The sequence below is a fragment of the Microtus ochrogaster genome, chromosome 10 (assembly GCF_000317375.1).
Source record: "Microtus ochrogaster isolate Prairie Vole_2 chromosome 10, MicOch1.0, whole genome shotgun sequence".
In the NCBI taxonomy this organism is placed as follows: domain Eukaryota; kingdom Metazoa; phylum Chordata; class Mammalia; order Rodentia; family Cricetidae; genus Microtus; species Microtus ochrogaster.
This window is the reverse complement of record NC_022016.1, coordinates 61,047,430-61,058,627: the sequence shown is the minus strand read 5'-3', so window position 1 is coordinate 61,058,627 and position 11,198 is coordinate 61,047,430. Positions and strand designations below refer to the sequence as shown.

Genomic DNA, 11,198 nt, shown 5'->3' with positions numbered 1-11,198 from the left:
AAAAAAAAATAAAATAAAAAATAAAAATTCAATTTCTTTATTTCTCTATTTATTTGTTTGTTTGGTGTGTGCTTGTGTCTCTGTGTGTGTGTCTGTTGGAGAGCATGTGTGTTTGCTCCACGCATGCATGTGGGGATCAGTATAGTACAGCTTGGAGGAGCTGGTTCCCTGTTTTCATCATGCAGGTTCCAAAGGTGGAACTCAGCTGGACCGCAAGTACCTTTTTCATGCACTGAAGCATCTCTCTGTCCTTTGAAAAACATTTTCAGTACTAAGGTTTATATATAGTTACACCCAACACTTCAAGTTAGAAGGCTATATTCCCAAGGAGAATAACTAGATCTCCTTGGCTCGTTTATCTCTTCTTTTCTTTAAATGGATTATGTCACTTGATCTCTACCCAAATTAGTACAGATTGAACTAGTACATGGTGACATAGATTTATTCAGTTAATCTTGTCTGTTTTTGTTTTTTGGTAATGAGCTGGCTATAACTTCATTGGGAGGCCATAACAAAACTGTATAAAAACTCAAAAATAGTAATAAGTTTTGTTTACATCAGCTACCTAGAGCAGAAAAGTCCATCTCAGCTTTGTCATATCTAACAGTTATCTAAAAGTTATCTATTATCTATGCCTAATAAGCAGCAATAATAATAGCACCCCAAAGAGAGTCTCAGGAGGATGGAAATTCACTGTGCTTTGCAAAGATCAATAGATTTCTTAAATGAGCATGACAGAGATCCACCCTCAGGATGTTACAGAACTGAAAAATGGAAAGGAAAAGAGAATTCCAAACTAAACAATGAGATAAAATTATCTTTTGAGGCCAATCTAGGCTACGTAGTGAGACCTGACACATACCCTAGAGGTGGGGTAAATAAGGGGTTGATGTGTTAAGACGGGAAAGTTGAAATGGGAAAAGAAAGGAAAGAATGTTGGGCAGAAATTAGATTATGGAGCACTGAAACGCTCGGCTGAGGAGCTAGACTTGAAACTCTGTATCAGCCTCAGGAAACTAAAGGACCAGATGCTCTGAGTCCACGGGTGCTTGATTATGGTACGCAGAAATTCCCAGCTGACCTCAAACGTTAGAAAGAAGCCATCACACCCTGAAAACTTTCATTTAAGAACAAGTAAGGGAGGGTCAGCACAGAGCTTATTATAAACATCCAGGCAGGGGAACTTCCTAGAGCTGTGTATCTTGGGAGAGGTCGGTGGAAGGTCTACAGAGTTCTAATTCAGAACTTTGTAAGAGAAGGTAACAAGAATGAAAGGCTAAGGTCATATAGGGTGTGTGCATTTTTATTCTAAATTATGGTACAAATTTATATTTTTCCCCAGAGGCTAAATCCTCCTGCAATAGGCATTTTTAAGGCTTTTCTGCCATGAATAGTATAAAATGACATCATGTGACTCAGCAGTGAGTCTTCTTATGTGTATGAGGCATCTGTAGGGACGGTGTGCTGTGTGTATGTGCGCGTGAACTGCTTGTTCCTGAGAGGTTCTCATTTTTATAAAAGGGAATTTTCCTTTTCATGCTATTTGTAAAACTTGTTAAATGATATTAATTGGGGGCTGGAGAGATGGCTCAGTGGTTGAGAGCGCTGGCTGCTCTTCCAGAGGTCCTGAGTTCAATTCCCAGCAACCACATGGTGGCTCACAACCATCTATAATGAGACCTGGCGCCCCCTTCTGGCCTGCGGGCACACATGGAAAGAATGCTGTACACATAATAAATAAATAAATATTAAAAAAATGATATTAATTGCTAATATGCACTGAACTTTGCTTTCAACTCATTTAACTCCTATTAACAGCCCTACCAAGTGCATGCTATGATGACCCATAATACACAGATTCACAAGGTATACTGTAAACTGCAGGGCTGGGATTCAAAACCAGCTAATCCATTCCACACTTGTAACCACTTCAGCTGGACATGTCAAACATTCCAAACTGTAGCCCTCTTTTAGTATATGCATTATATAATATAATAATTTTATCACTACTGTTATGCTTCATTTTCCTCAATCTACCATATGAAATGTTGTAGCACAAATTCTAATTGGTCTTAATAATAAAAACTCGGAGTCAGCTATGAGGTGGTGAAAGCTGAAGGATCAGAGAAGCAGAGCAGCCAACCACTGGAAAGGGGTAGCCTGTCCTTAGACTGTCTCCTCGGACTGACTGCATAGACCGCAACCTCAGACTGACTGCAGCTCAGACTGACAGCTTCAGACAGCATACTATCTCAATGAAACCTGACTGCATGATATTCCTTATATTCCTCTTTCCGCCCGCCATTCCTTCCTGTCTCTACTCCCTAGTGCTGGGATTAAAGATATGTGTCTTCCAAGTACTAGGATTAAAGGTGTGAGCCACCACTGCGTGGTTCTGTTTCTCTTTTAGACTGGATTGATTTTCTGTTGCCCAGGATGCCTTGAACTCACAGAAATCAGTCTCCCAAGTGCTGGGATTAAAGGTGTGCACCACTACTGCTTGGCCTCTATGGCTAACTAGTGGCTCACTCAGCACTCTGATTTTCAGGCAAGTTTTATTTGTTAGATCACAAACAAAATATCACTAGAAAATGTAAAATTTCAAATACATACTAAAAGGTAACAGTAGAAGCTGCTATACATCCAGCACCTCGTTTCACCATTATTAGCTCATAGCTCATAGCAGTTGTTTCATCCACACTGCCCAATTGACTTTAATTATTACTATTAAAAGATATATATTATTTTCTCCATAAACACTTCAGTAATTGTCTTCAAATGTTTCTTAAGATAATATCACTATTGTAGGTCCAAAGTAATAATTCTATATGTTTACAATTAACTTTTTGCTTGATCTGTTTTTTGAGATGGTAGTCTCACATAGCAGGCCCCTGGCTGGGTTAGAATTCACCAAGTGGCTGAGAGCCATGAAATACTGCTGCTCCTCCTGCCTTTATCTCCCAGGGCTGAGTATGTACAAGCTACCCTCCCAGTATTTAATTAAGTAAATATTTAAAAAGAAAAGCTTAGGAAAATACTAATCAAAACTATCGTCTACATTTTCCCAGTAATATCATGTCTAGTTGAGTTTTGTTTTTTTTCTTGCAATATAAAACCAAGGTGAGTAAAACAACTCCCCTATGATTAAAGAGAAGTGGGGAAAGGATTGAAAAAGGCCCAGGAAACAGTATACCAGCTGACCTCATCCCCATTGCTGCCCCGGATCTTATATAGCTACCCCCCTCCAAACTGTAGGGGTTCTGAGGGGTGTGGAAGGACATATGAAGCTCACTTCCTTGTGCACTGGGATCCACTAACTGTATGGGCAAGACACTGGCGGCAGGAGCTAAGATGGAAGATGAAGGGATTTTCCAGCCGTTTTCCTTGTTTAAATGAGCCCAATGTTCTAGACACTGAATGGCAGACAGGAAGAGAGTCCTGGAAGGAGGGAAGGGACACAAGGCCTTGTCTGACCTCAGAGCACAGCTGCTCTCCCTCCAGCTTCAAATCCAGTCTTCTCAGTGCTCTGAAAGCCATGCTTGTCGGCTGCCCTTTACCCGCCTGCTTCTATTCTCACTAGTTCCTGATAACAGAAGTTCCAACTGTACACTGGCCACAATATGCACTTGGCAAGAATGGGCATACAGTTCCATTTCTGAAAAGCAACAAACTCATGGTATAAGGTTGTGTCACTAAAGCTCCATGAGCACACCTGAGCCAAACAGCATGAGGCAGAACAAGTTTATGCAGACAGATGCTACTCTGTAACTCACATTATTCTCTGAGATGTATTATTACTCTAACACATTAGAAACAAAACACAATAAAGCAACAGTACAGAGCCAAAAGGTGTATGACCAGCCACAGCTGCTCCTCCCATCGTGCTGGCCTCATGCTCCCACTCTACCGCGGGAGCTTGCCCTCGAGACAGATGCTTGCCCAGGAGTCCCACCCCACAATCACAAATACCCACGTAGTCAGAACATGCTGCCCCCTGTCTTCCTAGCTGTTGCTGCCCTGTAGGCCTGTGGGATAGTTGGCAAATAAGGGACAAGGTCCCTGAAGACACATTACCACACAGAGACGATGCAGGTTTCATGCCCTGTGGCTTTAAAGATTTTCATTCTGAAGGAACTTCACATTTAACCTACGAAGTTATTTCTTAGAGTTATTTCTTAGGTTACATATGTCAGTTCATAGTTAACAGCTTAGCCACACACACAAAAATGTCTGCATCTCTAGAGCTTGTGTTTCATATGCTGCAGAGGCCAATACACCAATAAATGTTCAACCATGGATGATCTACATGCTATACTGTATGCTACCCAGAATTGCTCTGTGACTGTACCTTGGTTTCTAGTTTTCTGAATTCTCATGTGATTTGAGCCCTAGAAATATTACCATTGCCAAACAAGGCATGTTGAAGCCCTAAACAAGTTCAATCACAAAGTGAACTTTGTAGTTTTGAAATTTCAAACTGCCCCAATCTCATTCCTCTTCTCCTATACAAACACACAACGAGTGCGATCATTAGACATAACCTCACAGGGAAGAAACTACATTAGCTCTACTAAGAATACCACTCTCCAGAGAGACAAGCAAGCACCCTGAAGACAACTGCCTTGCTCCCAAGCCTTCAAGATCCCTTACGCCCCCATATCAATCTTAGGAACTAAGCTAGGCTTCCCTATATGCTACATCACAACTTCTTAAAGGGGATAAACAAAACAACACCCCTGCCTAAGTGTGCAGAATATCTAGCACTGCACCTTGAAAGATAATCCTACCAGATAGCTTCAGCAATTCTACTACATGGAAATATAAAACCTGGAATTCCCCAGAGCTAACAAGACTTGGTTTTAAGCATCAAGGGACTGACCTCAAATAGATTCTGCTTGCCAAACTCTAGCAATCCCCCATGCAGTGCGAAGTTTAAAATGCACCAGGACCCTGTTTACCCCATTCTACTTTAATATGTCTGAGAGGCAGGGATCCAAAAGACCCCCAAATATACCACCCACCTCCTCCAGACCCCACCATCAGTATGGCTTGCCTCCAAAGACAAGGTACCATCCTCTTCTGAGAAGGGTGTGGAGGTCTTTTCAGGTTCTGTATCTTCAGGCCGGATCCCATGGAGGGGCAGCCCATCACTGCCATAGCCAGAGGAAGATGGCAAAATGCTCACGGTGATGCCACCGACAGATAAATCACTTTGGGAAGCAGGCAATATAGGACCCCGGAGGGACACTTCACCCACGTGGGTATCTTCTATGTGAATAGGGTCCACTGACTGTATTGATGAAGCAAAAGAATACTTAGCAATCCAAGAACCTGTGGGAGGGGCACTCAGAACATTCTTGGTTCTTCCCCCTACACTCCATCCCTCTGAAAGTTGGTCTTGATCTCCTGTGTCAGAGGGGTAGTCTGTCCCAGGCAAAGTGCCGCTCTGAAATCCAAGCAGCGTGCTTCCCTGTTCCACTGCAGTCTCTCCTTGCAAAGGCAGCAGCACAGCCCTGCTGCTGCAGGATGCTGTCCTCGGAAATTCCACCAGTTGGCTCACAGACTTCTCACAGTTCCTTTCCGCCGGGTTATCAAGCAGGTGAGCAATGACTGTCATACCCTTTTCCAGGGAACCCCAGACCCCTCCAACAACCGATGACTCAGCCTCCAACAGAAGGTGAGCAGTTTGGATCTCTGCCTGGAATCTCTCCTTTACCTGCACAATCATCCCTTGATCGCCTACCCCTGAGTTGGGAGCTGAGTCTCCAAGCAACAAAATGTCTGATGGGGGATGCTCTGCCCCTCCCACTCCGTGCTCCTTTGGGAGACTCGCTGTGAACTTGGTTAGGGTTTTAGTCTCTTCAATGACTCCAGTGACTTCCAAAGGCTTCTCTTTGTGAGGTGCTTCTAGAATAGGGGTTTTCTTCCCTCTCCACTTCCTTTTGAACCGAACCCTCTTCTTGGGAGATATGGGAGCCTTCTCAGGAACAGCTATGGACTCTTTCGGCTCCTTAACACAGCCCAGTGAATTTCCCATTTCTTTCCTCTCCCAATCTCAGAAAAAAATGCAGTTAAATCAGTCCTTGGATCCCAGAGAAATTCCAATGTTGGCTTCATCGGATTCGATGCACATTTAAAAAAAATTTTTTAAAAAAAGCACTATGCCGGCAATCCCTCCTATTCTTTCTCCTCCCTCCCCGCCTCTCGCCTCTCTCTGTCTCTTCCAGCCGCTCGATTCAGACAGCCATCTTACAGGCTCAGAGCTGCAACAAGACAAATTTCAAAGCATCTCACTGCAGTTCAGAAATCACTTGACCTAAAAGCAGACAGAAACCGGATTGGCTGCTGCTTCCTCTCTCTAAATATGAGGTAATTGGAGCACTGCCCTCAGTAACACAAACAGAACGCAAAAAGGAGCTAGAAACCAAGGAGAGGGAGGAGGAGGGGAGAGCGTAAGAGTAAATGGAAAAGGGAGGGGAAAGGAAGAGAGGTACCCTGGAGGAAGGAGGAGGAGAACAATATCAAAGAGGGGGGAAAGCAAACCAGCTCAGCTGGTACTAACCAGCAAGGGAAAGGGAAGATGAGACTGGAGAAGCTGCAATTATGGCTCCCAAACTTCAAAATGAAATACGTTTTAATCACTGCTCCAAGATGTCCAAAGGAGAATAGCAAGTAAAATATACGTAATCATATTTTAACCTAAGAAAGACTGGAGCTGACTCCTTCCATTAAGAAAAGGAAAAGGGGCATGGACAATCTAATCTCTTGTGGCATATATGGCCGTTTCCAAAGAAAGAAAGAAAAATATCCATTAATTTTGATGGCCATTAACATATGGATGAAAAACCTGGAAATCGATTTATGAGTATAGTATGTTAAAGCTAGATGGGCGGGTGATCACTTGCTAATAAAATATAAAAAGCCAGGTCACCAACAGCATTTAACAATTGTTCATTAGTAATCATCAATGCTGCTTTTACCAAAATATGACACTACCATATTTTTTTTTGTTTTGTTTTGTTTTGAGACAGGGTTTCTCTATAGCTTTGGAGCCTGTCCTGGAACTCCCTTTGTAGACCAGGCTGGCTTCGAACTCACAGAGATCCGCTTGCCTCTGCCTCCCGAGTGCTGGGATTAAAGGCGTGCGCCACCACCGCCCGGCTACACTACCATATTTTTTTTTTTACACTACCATATTTTAAACACTATGTATGTGCCAAATACTGTAAAGATGTGTGCGCGCACATGCATGCACATTATCCTGTTTCTCGCATCAACCATTTGAAGCCCAATTTTGTAAGTAAAGAAATCCAGATTTAAGAAAGCTGATTAACTTGTCCAAGTTTAAATAAGTGACAACACCAGGCACAATCCTTCTAAGACTTCATTTTAACTAGGCAAAATGGTTTATATCAGTAATCTCAGCACTTGGGAGGCTAAAACAGAAGGATTTCAAAGTAAGTCTGAAGCTAGCCTGGGTTACTGAGTGAGATCCTGTTTCAAAAAATACCTAAAGCAGGCCGGGCGATGGTGGCGCACGCCTTTAATCCCAGCACTTGGGAGGCAGAGGCAGGTGGATCTCTGTGAGTTCGAGACCAGCCTGGTCTACAGAGCTAGTTCCAGGACAGGCTCCAAAGCCACAGAGAAACCCTGTCTCGAAAAAGCCAAAAAAAATAAATAAATAAATAAAAAAACCTAAAGCATAAAAGAGACCTTTCATTTCAGCTCCATTCTAATCACTAGAGGGAGGGAAATCGGCTCTCAGCCATATGAAACAAGAAGATACCCCCACAGTTCTAAACCAGCAACTGCACTCTGCAGTTGAGCAACAAAGAAATCTAGCACCTGCTGCCAGTTGGAGGAGGGAGTAGTGGCGGCGGGACTAAGACTCAGGTGATTTTCACTCAACTGAAACAGGGAATGAAGTCTGAATTACATTTAAGTGAGCGGCACAGACCACACCCTGTGCTATCTCGGCAGGGTTTCACTGCCCCGGTGTTTTCAGCACACTGTCTAACAAGTGAGAACGCACTACAACCCAAAGGTTGTCTCTGAATGGAATGGAGAAAAGAGCTATGTATGTTTCTTCTCTGTTGTAGCTTTTACCCTTTTCTGTTTCCACAGTGCTGCGAATCAGAGGGCCTTGTATATGCCAGAGGCAAGTGCACCACCACTGAGCCACACCCTCCCTGTGTGTTAAATGTAATGGGGTTTTGTTATATTGTCCTGGCTAGTGTTGAACCCCTGGGCTCAAGGAATTCTCTGCCATGCCAGCTCTGTGGCCTTGTACATGAGAGACAGCACACCACATGGAGCCACACATCCCCAGTGCGTGTGTGTGATAAATGTAATGGGGTTTTCCTATGTTGTTCTGGCTAGCATCGAACCCCTGGGCTCAAGGAATCCTCTGCCATGCCAGCTCTGTGTAAGCACTAAAACCTTTTATCAGCATAGCCCTACCCACCTTCCCTAAAGACCCAAAATGTACCTTCCAGGAAGGAAAGATGAAAGAAACCCTCAAGCCCCTGAGGCTGCCCCACCTACTTCAGCAGGAGCCTCTCCCCTAAGTCTGTTGCTAAAGATGACAACAAAGCTGCAGCGCCATCTTATGGACAACATGAAACACAACAAGAAAGAGCATGGAAAACAGATTTAGTAAATCAGTTTCCCAACAAAAACCATGACAATACAACCAAGTTGTTAATGCAGTCACCAAACCTTTACAAATCCAATGACGAAAACAGAAATAATGGAACTCTTAAGCTGCATGCAGCAAGGTATAAGCTTGACTGTCATCAGTTACAAATACGCAAACAATTCGCTGAAACAGATCAACCTGGAACAAGAGGGCGATGGCAGCTTAATTATAACCATCAGTGCTGTGGGGTTTCTCTGGGAGCTTATGGAACTTATATTTGCTTCCGTGGGCCTACTCTTTTCTAAATGTCTGCATATATCCGCTGTATCATTTTCTTCTGCTACAGAGAAAAACTGGTCAAGACAGGAACAGAAGTTTCAGTGAGGTTGAACTAGGTTCAAACCCCACCTAAGCTAAGTGGCTTAACTAATTTACTCAGTGATTTAGATTCCTTACCTATACAATGTGGACACTACCACCTACATAATGGGGGTGTAGACAAGACTAATGATATAATGTCCATAAAGCACTCCCATCTGATCTATAGCAATTCCTTTTATTCCCATTTATGTCTGGAGCTAAACATTAGCAGCCATCCCTAGCTCCCACAGAGATCCCAGTACACTTTTTTTCCTTTGACTAGATTCTAAGGAAACCAAGATCCAAAGTTTAGAAACTTGCGTTTTGTTCTTAGAGGAGTCTGCTTCCGCTGTTTTACTAAGTTAACTCTGACCACAGGACTAACCTCTCCATGGACCTTCTCCTGGTACAGCCTATGCTACTTATAATAAAAGTCTTTTCCTTTGGCTTTTTGTAATTAGCCATTTATTACCCATAGTTCTACTTGAGAGATAATCAGAGTTAAGGAGCACATCTATTCATTCACTCTACGAACATGAATGACATCTCATCATACCCCAAGTGCTGAGCACCATAAAGCACATAAAACGCATGCCTCAAAGAGGAGGAGGGGCAATCAGTCAGCATGGTGGTTTATACTTATAACCCTAAGCACTGGAGAGGTGGAGGCAGGAGGATCACAAGCTCAATAAGAGTCTGGGCCACAAGAGACCTTCTCTGGAGGGAGGTTGGGAGAGAGAAAACTAAAGGTTCTCAACACCACAAAATAGGCATGAACAAACCTAGAGAAAAGGAGTTCTGTTATTGCTATAGAGGCACGTGGCCCAAGGAGGCCAGTTGGCCGCTCTATTCAGTTTCCTCACTTGAGCGTGCTAATAAAAACAGCCATCATAGCCCATTTTTCTGGTTAACCTACCTTCACAGCTTTTAGATGATCAAATTCATAAAACAATCATCCACTTAATGAATATTCATTGAGTGCCTATTCTATGACAAGCAAAGACAAGGAAGGCACCATTGGCAGTGCTAAGCTTACTCCTAGTGCAGGGATCAAAAGCAAACCAACAAACAAGAAACATGCAATACGCCAAATAATTATATTACCTAACAAGTATTGTAAGTCACACAGTAGTTTCGAGAGCAATTTGTAGACAAGCTATAAGCAAGAAAAAGGAAAGAAGGGTTGGTGAGATAGCTCAGCAAGTTTAGAGATGTGCTGAGTAAGGTAATCCACCTAAGTCTGATCACTGAAACCCCTCCCACACAAATGTGGAAGAGAAGCAACTCTATAAAGCTCTCCTCTGGCTCCACATACAACCTAGAAACTGCAGTCGAGGGGTCTATTCCCAGACTTCTTCCATTAATGGAGGACCACATACAGACAGTTCACTGCAACAATGAGCAGTTTGTTTATATAATTAAGCAATAATCTACGAACAACGTATGTGAGGCACAGCTGTGAGGAGTACTACTCATGTCACACTCTGGCAATCAGTTCAGATGAACAAGCCAGGCCACCCTTCACCATCACTGAGAACCCCCATCCCCCCAAAAAAGGGCTGGGTATTTAGCTTGGTAATAGAGCATGGGCCTTACATATAAAAGGCCGGAATGGACACATTGCAAATATAAAACATACAAATATTAGCACATATTGTTTATGACCCCAAATCTGTTGTAAAGACACCAAAGCATTTAAGGAATGATATGTCAATTTCAGAAGAGAATTTACCATGGGCAAAAGGAACAAGAAAATTGGCTGTATCTGAAGGGTTTTGTTTCTTTAAAGAAAAAGAAGAGGGAAAAAGTCTCCGAAGTATAAAGAACAAAATATTAGCCTCTGTCTCATTGTAAAGTGACTACACATAAGGATCGCATATGCTTCTGAGCCCTCAGAATTTTCATAACTAAAAACACAAGTTGAAATGAAAGAACTCCAACCACTTAACACATATTTTTAAAATGTGTCAAAAGTATTTTTGGAACTGTAAGTCTCCCTATAAAGATATTGATACTACCAATCTCATCAGTACTAGCAAGTTTTAATCTGGACCTAGCCTCTATTTCAACAAAAACCATCATCTCTCATCTACATGTACACAAACATCAGTGTTCTCTTTCATCAACACCAATGGCAAAGGCTGGATAAAATGACTATTTTGTGATCTCCTAACATCTAACAGCGCTACTTTGTGTGTTT

The 11,198-nt window shown here is 42.7% G+C and overlaps 1 protein-coding gene across 1 annotated transcript in view; it reads right to left on the bottom strand.

The window, feature by feature from the left end:
* The window catches only part of Macf1 (microtubule-actin crosslinking factor 1), a 342,147-nt gene that overhangs the window by 167,758 nt on the left and 163,191 nt on the right, over positions 1 to 11,198 (bottom strand). The gene's annotated exons all lie outside the window — the stretch shown is intronic.